This window comes from Gorilla gorilla, chromosome 10 (assembly GCF_029281585.2).
Source record: "Gorilla gorilla gorilla isolate KB3781 chromosome 10, NHGRI_mGorGor1-v2.1_pri, whole genome shotgun sequence".
NCBI classification, from domain to species: Eukaryota; Metazoa; Chordata; class Mammalia; order Primates; family Hominidae; genus Gorilla; species Gorilla gorilla.
The window spans coordinates 75,669,984-75,689,908 of record NC_073234.2 but is presented as its reverse complement, the minus strand read 5'-3'; the positions used below and the strand labels follow the sequence as shown (position 1 = coordinate 75,689,908).

The 19,925-nt window shown below is 38.5% G+C and overlaps 1 long non-coding RNA gene across 2 annotated transcripts in view; it reads left to right on the top strand.

Moving 5' to 3' along the window:
• Positions 1 to 19,925, top strand: part of LOC129525853 (uncharacterized) — a 41,769-nt gene that overhangs the window by 16,689 nt on the left and 5,155 nt on the right. The window contains exons 2-3 of one of the 2 annotated variants that reach the window (XR_008670379.2): positions 4,419 to 5,175; positions 19,821 to 19,901. This is a non-coding gene — a long non-coding RNA (uncharacterized lncRNA). Of the gene's footprint in view, positions 1 to 4,418; positions 5,176 to 15,070; positions 15,258 to 19,820; positions 19,902 to 19,925 lie in introns of those variants that run through there. The other variant, XR_008670378.2, reaches the window with a different exon arrangement.

The following is a 19,925-nucleotide window of genomic DNA, read 5'->3' as shown; positions in this document are numbered from 1 at the left end:
TGATATGGTTTGGCTGTGCGTCCCCACCCAAGTCTCACCTTGAATTGTAATAATCCCCACTTGTCATGGGAGGAGCTCGGTGGGAAGTAATTGAATCATGGAGGTGGGTTTTTCCCATGCTGTTCTTGTCACAGTGAATAAGTCTCATGAGATCTGTTGGTTTTATAAAGGGAGTTCCCCTGCACATGCTCTCTTGCCTGCCACCATGTAAGACAACCCATTGCCATTCCTTCGTCTTCTGCTATGATTGTGAGGCCTCCCCAGCCGTGTGGAAATGTGAGGCCATGAAACATCTTTCCTTTATAAATTACCCAGTGTTGGGTATGCCTTTACTAGCAGCATGAGAACAGAATAATACAACATAGAAATTAAACAATATGCTCCTGAATGACCAGTGGGTCAATAAAGAAATTAAAAAGAAAATTGAAAAATTTCTTGAAACAAATAATGGAAACACATATACCAAAACCTATGGAATATAGCAAAAGCAGTACTAAGAGGGACCTTTTTAGCTGTAAGTGCCTACATCAAAAAAAGAAGAAAATTTTCAAATAACTAATCCAATGATGCATCTTAAAGAACTAGAAAAGTAAGAGCAAACCAAACCCAAAATTAGTACAAAAAAAGAAATAATAAAGATCAGAGCAGAAACAAATAAAATTGAAATGAAAACAATACAAAAGATCAATAAAACAAAAAGTTGTTTTCTTTAAAAGTTAAACAAAATTGACAGGCTTTTAACCAGACTAAGAAAAAAAGAGAAGATCCAAATAAATTAAGTCAGAGATGAAAAAGGAGACATTACAATTGATACTGCAGAAATAAAAAAAAATCATGAGTAGCTACTATGAGCAACTATATGCCAATAAATTGAAATATCTAGAAGAAATGGACAAGTTACTGGACACATGTAACCTTCCAGGATTGAGCCAGAAAGAAATCCAAAACCTGAACAGACCAATAACAAGTAACAAAATTGAAGCCTTAGAAAAAATGTCTCCCAGTAATGAAAAGCCCAGAACACAACGGCTTCATTAATGAATTCTATCAAAAATTTAAAGAAGAACTAAGACCAATCCTATTCAAACTGTTCTGAAAAATGGAGGAGGGAAAACGTCCAAACTTATTCTATGAGGCCAGTATTATTGAAAACTACAGGCCAATATCTCTGATGAATATTGATGTGAAAGTCCTCAACAAAGTGCCAGCAAACAAACTTCAACAATACATTTAAAAGATCGTTCATCATAACCAAGTGGGATTTATCCCTAGGATACAAGGATGGTTCAACATTTATATATCAATCAATGTGATACATCATATCAACAGAATGAAGAAAAAAAATGATCATTTCAATGATGCTCAAGAAAAATTTCATAAAATTCAACATCCCTTCATGAAAAAAACCCTTAAAAAGCTGAGTACAGAAGGGACATACCTAAACGTAATAAAAGCCAAATATGACAGACCCACAGCTGCTATCATTCCGAATGGGGAAAATCAAAAAGCCCTTCCTCTAAGATCTGGAACACGACAAGCATTTCACCACTGTTATTTAACATAGTACTGGAAGTCCTAACTAGAGCAATCAGATAAGAGAAAGAAATGAAGGGTATCCAAATTTGAAAGGAAGAAGTCAAATTATCCTGGTTTGCAGATGATATAATCTTAAATTTGGAAAAACCTAAAGACTCCACCAAAAAACTATTAGAACTGCTAAACAAATTCAATAAAGTTGTAGGATACAAAATTAATATATGAAAATCAGTAACATTTTCATATGCCAACAGTGAACAATCTGAAAAAGAAATTTAAAAATAATCCCATTTATAATAGCCAGAAATCAAAATTAAATACCTAGACATTAACCAAAGAAGTGAAAGAGTGCTATAATAAATAAAAACTATGAAACGCTGATGAAAGAAATAGAAGTGGACACCAAAAAGTGAAAACATATTCCATGTTCATGGATTGGGAGAATAAATATAGTTAAAATGTCCATACTACCCAAAGCCATTTACTGATTCAGTGTAATCCCTATCGAAATACCAACGACATTCTACACAGAAATAGAAAAAACAATCCTAAAATTTATATGGAACCACAAAAGACCCTGAATACCAAAATACCCTGAATACTATGCAAAGTAAAAAGAACAAAACTGGAGGAATCATGTTACCTGACTTCAAATTATACTACAGAGCTATAGTAACCAAAACAGCATGGTACTGGCATAAAAACAGACACATAGATGAATGAAATAGGATAGAGAGCTGAAAAATCCACACACCTACAGCGAACTCATTTTTGAAAAAGGTGCCAAGAACATACACTGGGGAATAGACAGTCTCTTCAATAAATTGTGCTGGGAAAACTGGATATTCCTATGCAGAAGAATGAAACTATATCCCTATCTCTCACCATATACAAAACCACAATCAAAATGAATTACAGACTTAAATCTATAATCTCAAAATGTGAAACTACTACAAGAAAACGTTGAGGAAATTCTCCAGGACATTGGTCTGGGCAAAAATTTCTTGAGTAATATCCCAGAAGCACAGCCAACAAAAGCAGAAATGGACAAACAGGATCAAATCAAGTTAAAAAGCTTCTGCACAGTAAAGGAAACAATCAACAAAGTGAAGAGACAGCTCACAGAATGGGAGATAATATTTGCAAACTACCCATCTGACAAGAGATGAATAACCAGAATATATAAGGAGCTCAAACAACTCTATAGGAAAAAATCTAATAATCTGATCAAAAATGGGCAAAAGATTTGAATAGACATTTCTCAAAAGAAGACATACAAATGGCAAACAGGCATATGAAAAGGTGCTCAACATCATTGCTCATCAGAGGAATGAAAATCAAAACTACAATGAGATACCATCTCACCTCAGTTAAAATGGCTTTTATCCAAAAGACAGGCAATAAGAAATGCTGGTGAGGATGTGGAGAAAAGGAAACCCTGGTACACTTTTGGTGGGAATGTAGATTAGTACAGCCACTATGGACAACAGTTTGGAGATTCCTCAAGAAAACAAAAATAGAGCTACCATATGACCTAGCAATCCCACTGCTGAATATATGCCCAAAAGAAAGGAAATCAGTATATCAAGGAGATATCTGCACTCCCATGTATGTTGGAGCACTGTTCACAATAGCCAAAACTTGGAAGCAACCTAAGTATCCACCAACAGATGAATGGACAAAGAAAATGTGGTACTATACATAGTGGAGTACTACTCAGCCATAAAAGGAATGAAATCCTGTCATTTGCAACAACATGGATGGAACTGGAGATCGTTATGCTAAGTGAAATAAGCCAAGCATAGAAAGACAGATATTGCATGTTCTCACTTATTTGTGAGATCTAAAAATCAAAACAGTTGATCTCAGGAAGTTGGAGAGTAGAAGGATGGTTACCAGAGGCTGGGAAGGGTAGTGGGATGGTGGAGGTTGGGAGAGGTAGAGATGGTTAATGGGTGAACAAAAAAATAGTTAGAAAGAATGAATAAGACCTAGTATTTGAAGGCACAATGGGGTGACTATAGTCAATAATAATTTCATTATACATTTTAAAATAATTTAAAGAGTATATTTGGATTATTTGTAACTCAGAGGATAAATGCTTGAGGGGATGGATACCCCATTTTACATGACGTGATTATGAAGCATTGCATGCCTGTATCAAATCATCTCATGTACCCCACAAATATATGTACCTACCTACTATGTACCCACAAAAATTAAAATAAAAATTTTTTTTAATCCCAGAGAAGATTCCATTCTAAAACAAAGCTAATGCTTTTGGAACACAAGATACAAGTTTATAAAGAAAGAAAATCAATACCTAACCATCACCTTATGCTTCACAATTGCTGCAAAATAAGTTAATCCTTTTCTTTGACATTAATTTATTTACTTTTTAATCAATATACAATAGTTGTACATATTTTGGGGGTACATTTGGTATTTTGATACCTGTATGTGTAATGATTACATCAGGGTAGTTGGTAAATCCATCACCTTAAACATTTATCATTTCTTTGTGTTGGAAATATTAAAAATATTTCCTTCTAGCTATTTGAAATGTACAATAAATTATTGTTAATTATAACTTTTTTACCAAAGTATTAATGCCTACTTTATAATGTTAGAAACCATGTTTTAGGTAATAATGTCAGAAAATTTGACTATATCTATCCATGCTTATTTTATATTTAGAAATTTGTCTTAATTAATTAATGATACCAGAAAGAAGGGGTACTGACTGGGCTATAATTTAGTATCTTTTAGCCTCTTCATAAATCTCTCAGAAAAGCATGAAATCAGACTTGTAATTAGGCAGCATAACTCTGGTTGCAACTTGTTAATCCTAAATTTTTCTTTTCTTTCTTTTCTTTCTTTAGGGGGCATGCATCCAAAGAAAAAAGAAAGAAAGAAAGAAACCCTCAACCTTCCTGCTGACTGTTCTTGACCCACATTTTATTGACTTTCTTCTGTTTAGGTGGAGAAGGAAGGGACATTTGAGAAAAGGGCAAAGTAGCAGAAAGCCCAAAATGTGCCTAGAGGGAAATAATTGATTTTTTGTTAATTCCCCAGGTGCTGATATGGTCAGGAAGTCATAGGACTACCTTTTCTTGGCAAGTCCACAACTGCCTCAGACCCACATGAAAGAGCTTTCTCTGGGAATTTTTCTAAAGGGCTTTTAATTGCTGACAGTCAAAAGATCCAGAAGTTTACTTCCCAAGAAATAGCAAGAGTAAAACTCTTACTCCTGATCTGATGTAACTGCCTTTAGACTCCAATACATTTGGATTTTTCTGGAGGCTACAGTTAAGCATGTCAACTTGTGATATGACTTTTAGTCCCTGCCAGTTTCAGTCAATAGAGAACTAAAGGCAGATGGGAAGAGGAGAGGAAAAAAAAACCAGCTGAAACAAACGAAGAATTCAGGCTTATTTTTCAATGTTAGTTGCTCTGCTTTTCTTCTTGTTTTATCTAACCTATTCTAACAGTCCTTCCTTTGAATTTTGTACAATGCACGTTTCTATAAATTCACACTGAAAAACATCTGGAGTATTGCCAGCAATTTGCCAAACAGAAACCTGCAGCAATGGAAATGTTCTGTAAGACTATTATAAAGTTCAGGAAGAAATGGCAGAGGTGAGTGGTAAAAAATTCTGACACATCACAATAAGGTGTTCCACCTCTTAAGTCTTGCCAGGATTCATTGCTTACCTCATTGATGATGTTCTTAATTATATTATCTTTAACTTTGTGGAGCACTTGATTTAGTGTCAGTTAATTTCATAAGAATATAACCAGATGTACAATTCCTTTAATATTCAAAATTCTATCAGGAACATGTGTGTTGAATATCTCAATAGGAATGTTGCAAAATGTTTGAAAAATAGTTATCTACCTTTTTTAAAAGATGGGATCTCACTGTGTTGCCCAGGCCAGGGCACAGTCGCTATTCACAGGTGCAATCCTACTACTGATCAGCATGGGAGTTATCTGCCTTTTGAAGTCAGATTATAAACAATTTCTTACAGAACCAGTTTGACATTGGTATATCTGACTGCTTGTACACATAGTCAATAAAGAGGTCCTTGTATTATTAATTATGAAATAAGTTCTAGAACCAGATTATTATACCTTTTTTGAGTTGGAAGGCCTCTAAGAGGTAAGTATAGTCTTTTCATCCTAAAGAAAAAGAAATATTTGTTGAAAAAATAAAGAAATTCTATTATACTAGGTCTTATAGGGGATTAACAATACAGAGACGATTCCTGTCCTCATGAAGCTGACATGCTAGTATGTAAGACAATAAATATACACAAATAGCATAGGGCAGAATAATAAGTGACTTAAAATGTATAAATGAAGTCTGCAGTTTTGGAATAGAACCCATCTATTTGTGGTGGTATCTGAAGTGGGGAGAAGGGAAATTTTTCTCAAAAAGTGACATATGATTTGACCACTGAAAAATGGCATGAAATTTTAAAAGGGGAAACTGCAAGTCAGGGAAATTGTAGATATAAGAAATACCAGAGACACATACGAATATTGGGGGGGAAGGTTGACAAGTGGATCAGTCTTACATGTCAGGCTAATAAAGAGCTATGCAAACAAACAAGCAAACAAACAAAAAGAACTGCATGATTTAAAGAGTCATATTTGTGAATCAACCCTATCACTTTCCCACAAAGCCATCTAGTTTAAATGGTCACCTCTAGTGGCAGAGAATCTGCTTCCTCTTAAGAGTACCTGCCCCGACTTTGTTTAGTTCTATTTTTTACATTATATTGACTTAAAATCCTTTTTCTTACAGCTTTCACTTCTTTGTTTAAATTCTACCTCTTATGGCCACATGGGACAAAAGAAGTCCTTTTCCAAAGGACAATTACTCAAGTATTGAAGTCAGCTTTAAACATTTTAAAAATCATGGTTCTTTATTTATTTTTAAAATTTTATTATTATTATACTTTAAGTTTTAGGGTACATGTGCACAACGTGCAGGTTTGTTACATATGTATACATGTGCCATGTTGGTGTGCTGCACCCATTAACTCGTCATTTAGCATTAGGTATAATCTCCTAATGCTATCCCTCCCCACTCCCCCCACCCCACAACAGTCCCCGGTGTGTGATGTTCCCCTTCCTGTGTCCATGTGTTCTCATTGTTCAATTCCCACCTATGAGTGAGAACATGCAGTGTTTGGTTTTTTGTCCTTGCGATAGTTTGCTGAGAATGATGGTTTCCAGCTTCATCCATGTCCCTACAAAGGACATGAACTCATCATTTTTTATGGCTGCATAGTATCCCATGGTGTATATTTGCCATATTTTCTTAATCCAGTCTATCATTGGTAGACATTTGGGTTGGTTCCAAGTCTTTGCTATTGTGAACAGCGCTGCAATAAACATATGTGTGCATGTGTCTTTATAGAAGTATGATTTATAATCCCTTGCGTATATACCCAGTAATGGGATGACTGGGTCAAATGGTATTTCTAGTTCCAGATCCCTGAGGAATCGCCACACTGACTTCCACAATGGTTGAACTAGTTTACAGTCCCACCAACAGTGTAAAAGTGTTCCTATTTCTCCACATCCTCTCCAGCACCTGTTGCTTCATGACTTTTTAATGATTGCCATTCTAACTGGTGTGAGATGGTATCTCATTGTGGTTTTGATTTGCATTTCTCTGATGGCCAGTGATGATGAGCATTTTTTCATGTGTTTTTTGGCTGCATAAATGTCTTCTTTTGAGAAGTGTCTGTTCATATCCTTCACTCACTTTTTGATGGGGTTGTTTTTTTCTTGTAAATTTGTTTGAGTTCATTGTAGATTCTGGATATTAGCCCTTTGTCAGATGAGTAGGTTGCGAAAATTTTCTCCCATTCTGTAGGTTGCCTGTTCACTCTGATGTTGATTTCTTTTGCTGTGCAGAAGCTCTAGTTTAATTAGATCCCATTTGTCAATTTTGGCTTTTGTTGCCATTGCTTTCGGTGTTTTAAACATGAAGTCCTTGCCCATGCCTATGTCCTGAATGGTATTGCCTAGGTTTTCTTCTAGGGTTTTCATGGTTTTAGGTCTAACATGTAAGTCTTTAATCCATCTTGAATTAATTTTTGTATAAGGTGTAAGGAAGGGATCCAGTTTCAGCTTTCTACATATGGCCAGCCAGTTCTCCCAGCACCATTTATTAAATAGGGAATCCTTTCCCCATTGCTTGTTTGTGTCAGGTTTGTCAAAGATCAGATAGTTGTAGATATGTGGCATTATTTCTGAGAGCTCTGCTCTGTTCCATTGGTCTATATCTCTGTTTTGGTACCAGTACCATGCTGTTTTGGTTACTCTAGCCTTGTAGTATAGTTTGAAGTCAGGTAGCGTGATGCCTCCAGCTTTGTTATTTTGGCTTAGGCAAATGCGGGCTCTTTTTTGGTTCCATATGAACTTTAAAGTAGCTTTTTTCCAATTCTGTGAAGAAAGTCATTGGTAGCTTGATGGGGATGGCATTGAATGTATAAATTACCTTGGGCAGTATGGCCATTTTCACGATATTGATTCTTCTATCCATGAGCATGGAATGTTCTTCCATTTGTTTGTATCCTCTTTTATTTCCTTGAGCAGTGGTTTGTAGTTCTCCTTGAAGAGGTCCTTCACATCCCTTGTAAGTTGGATTCCTAGGTATTTTATTCTCTTTGAAGCAGTTGTGAATGGGAGTTCACTCATGATTTGGCTCTCTGTTTGTCTGTTATTGGTGTATAAGAATGCTTGTGATTTTTGCACATTGATCTTGTATCCTGAGACTTTGCTGAAGTTGCTTATCAGCTTAAGGAGATTTTGGGCTGAGACGATGGGGTTTTCTAGATATACAATCATGTCATCTGCAAACAGGGACAATTTGACTTGCTCTTTTCCTAATTGAATGCCCTTTATTTCCTTTTCCTGCCTGATTGCCCTGGCCAGAACTTCCAACACAATGTTGAATAGGAGCGGTGAGAGAGGGCATCCCTGTCTTGTGCCAGTTTTCAAAGGGAATGCTTCCAGTTTTTGTCCATTCCATATGATATTGGCTGTGGGTTTGTCATAGATAGCTCTTATTATTTTGAGATACTTCCCATCAATACCTAATTTATTGAGAGTTTTTAGCATGAAGCATTGTTGAATTTTGTCACAGGCCTTTTCTGCATCTATTGAGATAATCATGTGGTTTTTCTCTTTGGTTCTGTTTATATGCTGGATTACGTTTATTGATTTGCATAAGTTGAACCAGCCTTGCATCCCAGGAATGAAGCCCACTTGATCATGGTGGATAAGCTTTTTCATGTGCTGCTGGATTCGGTTTGCCAGTATTTTATTGAGGATTTTTGCATCAATGTTCATCAAGGATATTGGTCTAAAATTCTCTTTTTTTGTTGTGTCTCTGCCAGGCTTTGGTATCAGGACAATGCTGGCCTCATAAAATGGGTTAGGGAGGATTCCTTCTTTTACTATTGATTGGAATAGTTTCAGAAGGAACGATATCAGCTCCTCTTTGTACCTCTGGTAGAATTCGGCTCTGAATCTGTCTGGTCCTAGACTTTTTTTGGTTGGTAGGCTATTAATTATTGCCTCAATTTCGGAGCCTGTTATTGGTCTATTCAGAGATTCCACTTCTTGCTGGTTTAGTCTTGGGAGGGTGTATGTTTCCAGGAATTTATGCATTTCTTCTAGATTTTCTAGTTTATTTATGTAGAGGTGTTTATAGTATTCTCTGATGGTAGTTTGTATTTCTGTGGGATTGGTGGCGATATCCTCTTTATTGTTTTTTATTGCATCTGTTTGATTCTTCTCTCTTTTCTTCTTTATTAGTCTTGCTAGTGGTCTATCAACTTTGTTGATCTTTTCAAAAAACCAGCTCCTGGATTCATTGGTTTTTTGAAGGGTTTTTTGTGTCTCTATCTCCTTCAGTTCTGCTCTGATCTTAGTTATTTCTTGTCTTCTGCTAGCTTTTGAATTTGTTTGCTCTTGCTTCTCTAGTTCTTTTAATTGTGATGTTAGGTTGTCAATTTTAGATCTTTCCTGCTTTCTCTTGTGGGCTTTTAGTGCTATAAATTTCCCTCTACACACTGCTTTAAATGTGTTCCAGAGATTCTGGTTCATTGTGTCCTTCTTCTCATTGGTTTCAAAGAACATCTTTATTTCTGCCTTCATTTCGTTATGTACACAGTAGTCATTCAGGAGCAGGTTGTTCAGTTTCCATGTAGTTGAGCGGTTTTGAGTGAGTTTCTTAATCCTGAATTCTAATTTGATTGCACTGTGGTCTGAGAGACAGTTTGTTGTGATTTCTGTTCTTTTACATTGGCTGAAGAGTGCTTTACTTCCAACTATGTGGTCAATTTTGGAAAAAGTGTGATGTGGTGCTGAGAAGAATGTATATTCTGTTGATTGGGGGTGGAGAGTTGTGTAGATGTCTATTAGGTCCACTTGGTGCAGAGCTGAGTTCAGGTCCTGGATATCCTTGTTAACCTTCTGTCTCATTGATCTGTCTAATATTGTCAGCGAGGTGTTAAAGTCTCCCATTATTATTGTGTGGGAGTCTAAGTCTCTTTGTAGGTCTCTCAGGACTTGCTTTATGAATCTGGGTGCTCCTGTATTGGGTGCATATATATTTAGGATAGTTAGCTCTTCTTGTGCAATTGATCCCTTTACCATTATGTAATGGCCTTCTTTGTCTCTTTTGATCTTTGTTGGTTTAAAGTCTGTTTTGTCAGAGACTAGGATTGCAACTCCTGGTTTTTTGCTTTCCATTTGCTTGGTAGATCTTCCTCCATCCCTTTGAGCCTATGTGTGTCTCTGCACGTGAGATGGGTCTCCTGAATATAGCACACTGATGGATCTTGACTCTTAAGCCAATTTGCCAGTCTGTGTCTTTTAATTGGGGCATTTAGCCCATTTACATTTAAGGTTAATATTCTTATCTGTGAATGTGAACCTGTCATTATGATGTTAGCTGGTTATTTTGCCAGTTAGTTTATGCAGCTTCTTCCTAGCATCGATGGTCTTTACAATTTGGCATGTTTTTGCAGTGACTGGTACTGGTTGTTCCTTTCCATGTTTAGTGCTCCCTTCAGGAGCTCTTGTAAGGCAGGCCTGGTGGTGACAAAATCTCTCAGCATTTGCTTGTCTGTAAAGGACTTCATTTCTCCTTCACTTATGAAGCTTAGTTTGGCTGGATATGAAATTCTGGGTTGAAAATTCTTTTCTTTAAGAATGTTGAATATTGGCCCCCACTCTCTTCTGGCTTGTAGGGGTTCTGCTGAGAGATCTGCTGTTAGGCTGATGGGAAAGAAACCCGACCTTTCTCTGGCTACCCTTAGCACTTTTTCCTTCATTTCAACCTTGGTGAATCTAACAATTATGTGTCTTGGGGTTGCTCTTCTTGAGGAGTATGTTTGTGGCATTCTCTGTATTTCCTGAATTTGAATGTTGCCCTGCCTTGTTAGGTTGGGGAAGTTCTCCTGGATGATATCCTGAAGAGTGTTTTCCAGCTTGGTTCCATTCTCCATGTCACTTTCAGGTACACCAATCAAACGTAGATTTGGTCTTTTCACATAGTCCCATATTTCTTGGAGGCTTTGTTCATTTCTTTTTAGTATTTTTTCTCTAAACTTCTATTCTCATTTCATTTTATTCATTTGATCTTCAATCACTGATACCCTTTCTTCCACTTGATTGAATCGGCTACTGAAGCTTGTGCATGCATCGCATAGTTCTCGTGCCATGGTTTTCAGCTCCATCAGGTCATTTAAGTGCTTCTCTATACTGTTTATTCTAGTTAGCCATTCATCCAATCTTTTTTCAAGGTTTTTAGCTTCTTTGCGATGGGTTCGAACATCCTCCTTTAGCTAGGAGAATTTTGTTAATACTGACCTTCTGAAGCCTACTTCTGTCAACTTGTCAAAGTCATTCTCCGTCCAGCTTTGTTCCATTGCTGGTGAGGAGCTGCAACCCTTTAGAGAAGAGGTGCTCTGGTTTTTAGGATTTTCAGCTTTTCTTCTCTGGTTTCTCCTCTTCTTTGTGGTTTTATCTACCTTTGGTCTTTGATGTTGGTGACCTACAGATGGGGTTTTGGTGTGGATGTCCTTTTTGTTGATGTTGATGCTATTCCTTCCTGTTTGTTAGTTTTCCTTCTAACAGTCAGGTCCCTCAGCTGCAGGTCTGTTGGGGTTTGCTGAAGCTCCACTCCAGACCCTGTTTGCCTGGGTATCACCAGCGGAGGCTGCAGAACAGCAAATATTGTAGAACAGAAAATATTGCTGCCTGATCCTTCCTCTGGAAGCTTCATCTCAGAGGGGCACCTGGCTATATGAGGTGTCAGTCGGCCCCTACTGGGAGGTGTCTCCAAGTTAGGCTACATGGGGGTCAGGGACCAACTTGAAGAAGCAGTCTGTCTGTTCTTAGAGCTCAAACACCATGCTGGGAGAACCACTGCTCTCTTCAGAGCTGTCAGACAGGGATGTTTAAGTCTGCAGAAGTTTCTGTTGCCTTTTTTTCAGCTATGCCCTGCCCCCAGAGGTGGAGTTTACAAAGGCAGGTGGGCCTAGTTGAGCTGCAGTGGGCCCCACTGAGTTCAAGCTTTCTGGCTGCTTTGTTTACCTACTCAAGCCTCAGCAATGGCGGACGCCCCTTCCCCAGCCAGGCTTGCCACCTTGCAGTTCTATCTTGGACTAGCAGTGAGCAAGGCTCTGTGGGCATGGGACCTGCTGAGCCATGCATGGGATTTAATTTCCTGGTGTGCCATTTGCTAAGACTGTTGGAAAAGTGCAATGTCTAGGTGGCAGTGTCCCAATTTTCCCAGTACAGTCTGTCATGGCTTCCCTTGGCTAGGAAAGGGAAATTCCCCGACCCCTTGTGCTTCCTGGGTGAGGCAATATCCCGTCCTGCTTCAGCTTGCCCTCTGTGGGCTGCACCCACTTTCTGACCAGTCCCAATGAGACGAACCAGGTACCTCAGTTGGAAATGCAGAAATCACCTGTCTTCTGCATCAGTCACACTGAGAGCTGCAGACCGGAGCTGTTCCTATTTGGCCATCTTGGAACGGACCCCGCACCTTCATTTAGTTTTAATTTATTGGACAACACAAGGCTGTTAATGTTTTTTACAGTTGGCAGTGGGTTAAGGATGGATCAAAGAAAGAGAAGAATGAAAGATGAGGAGATGATTAGGAAACTAGGATTGTAGTCCAGGAGAAAGGCAATGAGAGGCTGAATTGAAGTGGTGATCATATAGATGGAAGTGGAGGGGACCCAAGGGGTAGAGTAAAGGAGACAACATGGGGCTTGGCATCTCACTAATCAGGGGTTAAGAAGAAACCACAGAAACTTCCAAGGTTATTAGTTTGGACTGGGAGAATAGTGGTCTCATTGATTAGATATAAGGAAGTCTGAAGGCTCAGCTAGCTTCAGAAGAAGGTGTTGGGTTTGGTTTGGGCATAAGAAATTTGAGAGGACAGCAGAGGCTCAGACTGAAGGAAAATTGGGAAGCCACTTGTCTTCAACAGTCACAACTGTGGGGGTGAGAGATTCTCAAGTAACGTCTTTAAGGAGAGCAGAGACCCCTTGAGTAACACCTATTTCTAGGCGCACAGAGGAGTCAAAGAAGCAGAGAAGGAAAGCGAAGAGAACGAAGAGAACCAGTATAAAGCAGGGCAGGACGTCAAGGGAAGGACAAAGTTTTAACCTCAAATACCAGGGAAGTCAAAGAGGACAAAAATTGTAGCAAAGCTATCGCATTTGGTGATTAAGAAGAAATGTTATTAAAGGGCAATTTTAATGGCATACTGGAGACAGAAATCATATGTTTAGGTGTTATGATATGATTAGATCATGAGGGCAAGGAGACCACCAAGATAAATAATTTTTAAAAACATTACTAATCAGTGCACGAAGAGGATTAACAGGATCAAAGGAAGCCTTTGGTGTTTTGATGGTTTTAGGAGGGGTTGTTTTGTTTAGGATGGGAACATTTAAGCACAGGCTGTGAGGAATACAGTGATGAGGAGGGACTAGGATGAAGGAAGTTTGTCCACACTGGAATCCTCGACTATGTAGCTGAGTTCAGATGGTTAAGTTTAATCTCACTCATCATTTTACTCAGGTATAATGGTTTAGCTCCAGTGTTCCAGTATTCCATTTGAGAACATTTACAGTATATTGCCTTAAAGAACAAAAACATAATGAGAATGCTTCCAAAATATGATTGAGAAGTAAAGGATTGACTCCCTTTCTCTTTCTCTTTCTCATACACATACGTACACACAAACAGTCATAGCCATGAGTACTGCTAAAATATTTATTTGATTTTATTTTTCCAGTCAAGTGGTCTTGGAAAATGAGCCTGATCCCATTTCCTTAGAGAGCAATAGCGATGCATTCAAAAGTTAGATTAGAATGGACCTCATTTTATGCCAGTCTGATTTAAATGGTTCTTTATACATTTGGATTTCCTTTGCTTGCCAGTTCTGATCCCTAACATTTCCTCTTTGGTTGCTTTCTCTTTATTCTGTGTGGTGGAATTTAAGAGTAAACTTCTATCCGTTGGAGTATTTTCTTCATGAAACAGCAAAAAATTTCCATCCAGGGATAGAGTGCTTATTAAGCTTGTTTTACCATCTTAGCCTTTAACATAATTGTACCTATTCAAAGGTTTTTGTGTGTGTTCAGTGAAGTAGAGGGCTTTTCACTGCCAACTAAAGAAATAAGAAAAATACTGTGGCTTTAGATGGAGAGATAGCAAAATTAAAATTTTTTAGATTAACTCAAATGCTTCTTGTTAAAACAAATGAATGAACAACCTGGAAAAAAGTATATCATTTCCTACAATTAACCAGTTCTATCTGAGTCTCTAAGGTCCCTCACACACACACACACACACACACACACGCACTCCCGCACTCCCACTGTCAACAACACTGAACCACTACTCACAGCCTGGATGGAATTCACTGTGGATTTTACACTTTTAGGCTTTGGACCATCTCTGTCCCTTTTTCTAGACTTCTTTCTTTTGATATCTGCCTAACAAACTCCTACTGCTATTCAAGGCTTAGGTCAAGCAATTTTACATCTAGGAAACCTTTGCTGAGTCACTCAGGTAACGTAAACTTGCATCAGATCTTATTTTTATCTTCACCACTGTTATCTGCTTGTTGTATGCCCAGTATCTAGCATGGTGCCTGAATCCCTTTGGCTGAATGAATGAAGCTCTGATGAACTGATCTAAATGCAGGGAAACAGAAAAAGGAGTCTAGAGCTGGAATGACTTTATATATATATATATATATTTTTTTTTAATGTCCCCCGTGTATAGAGTTTAAAGGCTACCATATGTGATAGGTTGAATAATGGCCCCAAAGACGTCCAGGTCTTAACTTCTGGAACCTGTGAAAGTTACCTTACATGGCAAAAGTGACTTTCAGATGTGAATAGATTAAGGATCTTGAGGTAAGGTGATTTCCTGCATTATCTGAGTGGGTCCTGTGATGTAGTCTCAAGTGTTCTTACAGGCAGATGGAGGGAGATCTGCTAGAAGAGGAAGAAGGCGATGGGATGATGGCAGCAGCAGGAGAAAGAGCAATGTCATGAGCCATGGAACGAGGACAGATTCCAGAATATAGGAGAATGCAGTGAAAGGGATTGTCCCCTGGAATCTCTGGAGGAAGTGCAGCCCTGAAGACACCTTGATTTCAACCCAGTGAGACACTCGTTTTGGACTTCTGACATCCAAAACCTTTAAGAGAATAAACATCTGTTGTTTTAAGGCATGAAGATGGTGGTAATTTGTTATAGTAGCAACAGAAAGTCAATGCACCACACAAATCCTGTTCTTCTAGACTTTAAAGCACTCTTACTGCTGGTTCTGACATCGTGACGGGTAGAAATGAAATCAAGATAAGCTTAGGAGCCAAAAGACCTGTCTGTGTTTTGACTCTACCATTTTTTAGCTAGATCTTTTAGTGGGAATCACTGGGCCTTGGTTTCCTGAGGTTAAAACAATACCTGATCAATCTACTTCTTGCAGTTGTTATGAGCATTATATGGCATAAATTACACAAAAGCATTATGTAAACTGCAACAAAAATGTTAACTCTATGATCATGACTTACTTCTTTGGACCTAGGAATTGAAGGCTTCTGGCAAAATGTAAATGAGCCTCATTTGATAATTAACATTGTAGTGCAGCGCTCTGAATGGTGTCTGGCACATAAAACCTTATGCATATTTGTTAAGGGAATTAAGAGATGATTGAATGCATGCATAAATTAAATTAGCTTATTAGAAAAAATATTTAATATCAATAGAATCTTGCTGTCAACAGGTCATAGGGAAAGTAAACATTGGAAAGAGAGAAAGTATTTGGAAATACTTTCACTTTTTTCACAGGACCTCACCCGTGAAAGAGATGGATGATGTGGGAGGAGGGTGTGGAGTCTAAAGGGGCTCCTTTAGAAATGGGATTCCAGCAGATTCCTAAATACAGCTGGCAGCTGAGGGGCAACTAAGGGAGAAGATAGGCGGAAGCATTGGGAGAGGAGACAGAAGGACAAGGGGAAAAGCAGAGAGGAGTATCATGGACAAAGGAAGAGAGTGGTTTCCAAAATGAAGGAGAATGATTATTAATGTCAATTGCTGCTGGTGGGTATAAAAAAAAATGTATCTAAAAAAAGTGTCCATTGGGTTTATCAAGACAAGTCATCAGTGGCCAGTGGGAGTAGGGAGACTGATTGAAGGGTGGGGTGAGGGATGTCCTCTTTTTTTTCTGTCTATTCCTTGTTAAGCTTCCTACGCATTTTTCTAGTTCTCTTCTGGCCTCATCAGTTGCTTCTTCTGCTCCATTTCCAACTTCTCTTACTCTTGCCTCCACCAGCCCTGGAGATTTCTATAGCTCAGTTCTCGGTACTGAGCACAGACACATTCCCTTGATGAGCTCCCTACATCCCAAATCCTCAGTTACCAGGTATCTGGGTGACACCTTAAATGCTGACCTCCAGCTCAGCACATCTGGAGAAGCTGCTTCTCCAGACATCTTGCAGAGTAGTCATCCATGAACTGAGTTCAAGATTAGAGTTTAATCTACCCTCCAAGATACTATCACATGCAATAGACTTTGTGCCCATTCCTTTTGGGGTGTTTTCCTCCTAAAGTTAGTTTTCAGAAACCCAGAAGAGAATAGTGTTTCTCTTCTGTTAACAGAGGTTAACTGCGGTAGAACAGACTTGGCAGATTGCAGAGTCTAGCACCTTGGGAGACAGAATCAGACTTGAAAATGTGCTTGGCAAATAGGGAAAGTGGCTATATTAGTTTGCTAAGGCTGCCACAACAAAGTATCACAGACTGGGTGACCTAAACAACAGAAATTTATTTTCTCATACTTCTGGAAACTGGAAGTCCAAGACCAAGGTATTGTTAGGTTTGGTTTGTTTCTTCTGAGGCTCTTCTTGGCTTAAAGATGGCCATCTTCTCCCTGTTTTCACACTGTCTTCCCTATGTTGATGTCTGGGTTCTAATCGCCTCTTCTTATAAGGTCATTAGTCATATTGGATTAAGGCCCAATCTAATGACATCATTTTTAATTAATTACCTTTGTTGAGACCCTATCTGCATTACCGTCACAATCTGAGGTACTGGGGGAAAGGACGTCAACCAATAAATACAGAGGGGCACAATCCAGCCTGTAATAGTGGCCAAACAAAATGAGGCTCAGCTAAAAGGGAGAAATTTAGGTAGCAGAACAAGCTTCTTGCTCACCAGATGAGAGATGGGGATGGGTGAATGCAGAAGATGAGGTCATTGTGGGTCACATGCTGACCATGAGTCAGCAACATGGTGCAGTAAAACACATGAGCACAATTCCTGGATATAGAAATAGGAGAAGCAGAGTAGAGTGCGTGAGGTAATTCAGTTCCCTTTGCAGTAATTGGAAGCACCTTTCCAATTCTGAACTCCAAGCCAGAGAAGGTTGTGAAGATTCTGGACAATGTTCAGAAGAGAGCCATATAGCAGAACCATATCCTTTTTTTAAATTTTTTTTTTTTTTTTTTGAGACATGGTCTCACTCTTTACTCTTGTTGCCCAGGTTGCAGTAGAGTGGCATGATCTGGGCTCACTGCAACCTTTGCCTTCCAGACTGAAGCGATTCTCAGCCTCCTCAGTAGCTGAAATTCAGGTGTGTGCCACCAAACCCAGCTAATTTTTCTATTTTTGGTAGAGGCAGGGTTTCAACATGTTGCCCAGGCTGGTCTCAAACTTCTGAGTTCAAGCTATCTGCCTGCCTTGGCCTCCTAAAGTGCTGGGACTACAGGTGTGAGCCATGGCGCCCAGCCTAGTGTCATAAATTATTTCTTAATAATTAGAACTCGAGTTGTCATAAGAAAATATTAACAGTGTAAGTTGTTAAAACTGGAGTTTACTAAAGTAGATTTTTAAAAAATAAATTATTCTTTATTTCAGTGATTTTAGTATGATTCTGCCTAAAGTTATATGTGGAAGATCATTATTCACTCATGTATATTCAACACACATTTATTAAATGCCTACCAGGTAGCAGGCACCATTCCAGACCCAGTGGTGAACCAATTAAGTTCCTGTCCTCATGAAGTCTACTTCTAGTAGGGGAGACAGACTATACCTCACCCTCCTGCCCCGACACACACATACACACACACACACACACACACACACACACACAGTGTGAGATAGTGAGAAGGCTTATGAAGTAAATCAATAAAGCAGGGTAAGAGAAAGAGGGTAACATAGCTGACTATTTTTAGACAGGGTGGTAGGGGAAGTCTCTAAGAAAAATATTTAATTAATATTATTGATGAATCAATAATAATAGTCAATATTTATTTAGGCAGACATTGTGCTAAGCTTTGTATCATTTAATCCTTGCAATAACTTATTTTACAACAACTCAACAATAAAAAAGAATGAACTATTGACACACACAACAAACTGGATGAATCTCCAAAGAATTATGTTGAGTAAAAAAAGCCAATCCCTAAAGGTTACATACTGTATGATTACACTTACGTAACATTCTTGAAATGACAAAATTATGGAAATGAAGACAAGATTCAAGTTTGTCAGAGGTTAAGGAGGGGGCAGAGTAGAAGGGAAGTGGATCCTGGTGGTGATGGAAATGTTCTGTATCTTGACCAGATCAATATCTATAACCTGGTTGTGATATTGTACTGCAGTTTTGTGAGACGTTACCATTGGGGAAAACTGAGTAAAGGGTATGGGGGGTCTCTCTGAGTTATTTCTTAAATTGCATATGAATCTACAATTATTTCAAAATAAAAAGGCCACATATGTTATGATTTCCCTTATATAATAACATTCTGGAAAAAAGCGAAACTATAGGGACAGAAAACAGAGTTCTGTTTCCCAGGAGCTGGTGGTGAGGCTGACTTGTAGCTGACTACAAAGGGGCACAAGGTGATTCTTTGGAGTGACAGGAATGTTCTATATCTTGAATCTAGTGATAGTTACATGAACATGGGATTATCAGAACTCAGAACTGTACACTAAAAAGGATGAAGTATACTGTATGTAAATTATACCTCAATATAATTTACATTATGTAACTCAATATAGCTGTTTTAAAATAAGGACTAATTTATTTCACAAAGGAGGAAATGGAGACTCAGAGAGGTAAAATAACTTTCTCAATAACTTACATGGCTAGTAAGACTCACAAGCTCTGAGTCAGCCTTGCTCTTTCCCTAGCTGCTAATATTGACTTTAATTAGCTATAGTATTTAATGTTAATGTTAACTTTATGCTGAGGCCCTGATGGGCACAGAGTTTATGTTTATTCACTTTAGTGGGTAGTGCCTAGGTAACAGGTGAATTTTACAGAGCTCCAGTGTCCCTGTGCAGTCTTGGGTACTATCTGCCTCTTGGTTCCGAGGTGCCACCAAAACCAGACACTTCACTGACATCAGTCAAACCCATAAGGCAGGTGTCTACTGTAGACAAGAGGGGGATGTGATCTCTTGGACAAGTGGAGGGGTTGGCCTTTAGCAGGAGAATGGGCAGCTTATCCGTGGTAATAGAGGGAAGGCAGGGTACATGGACACAGAGGCAGGTGACAGATATAGGTGGTGGGAGCTTGCAGAAGAGCCCATCTGATGGTTTCTATTTTTCTAGAGAGTGAAAATGGGGAAGGGGGGTCAAAGAAAAACATTCAAAACAGTAAGAATTGATAGATATTTCCTTAACATAATAAAATGATCTTCTTTCTTTCAAAAGTTCACCACGCTTAACAGAAAATGATCATGATGGGAAGATAGACAAGAAACTCTATCAATTGCAATGCCACGTGATACATAGGTAAATAATATTAATCTTGATTGA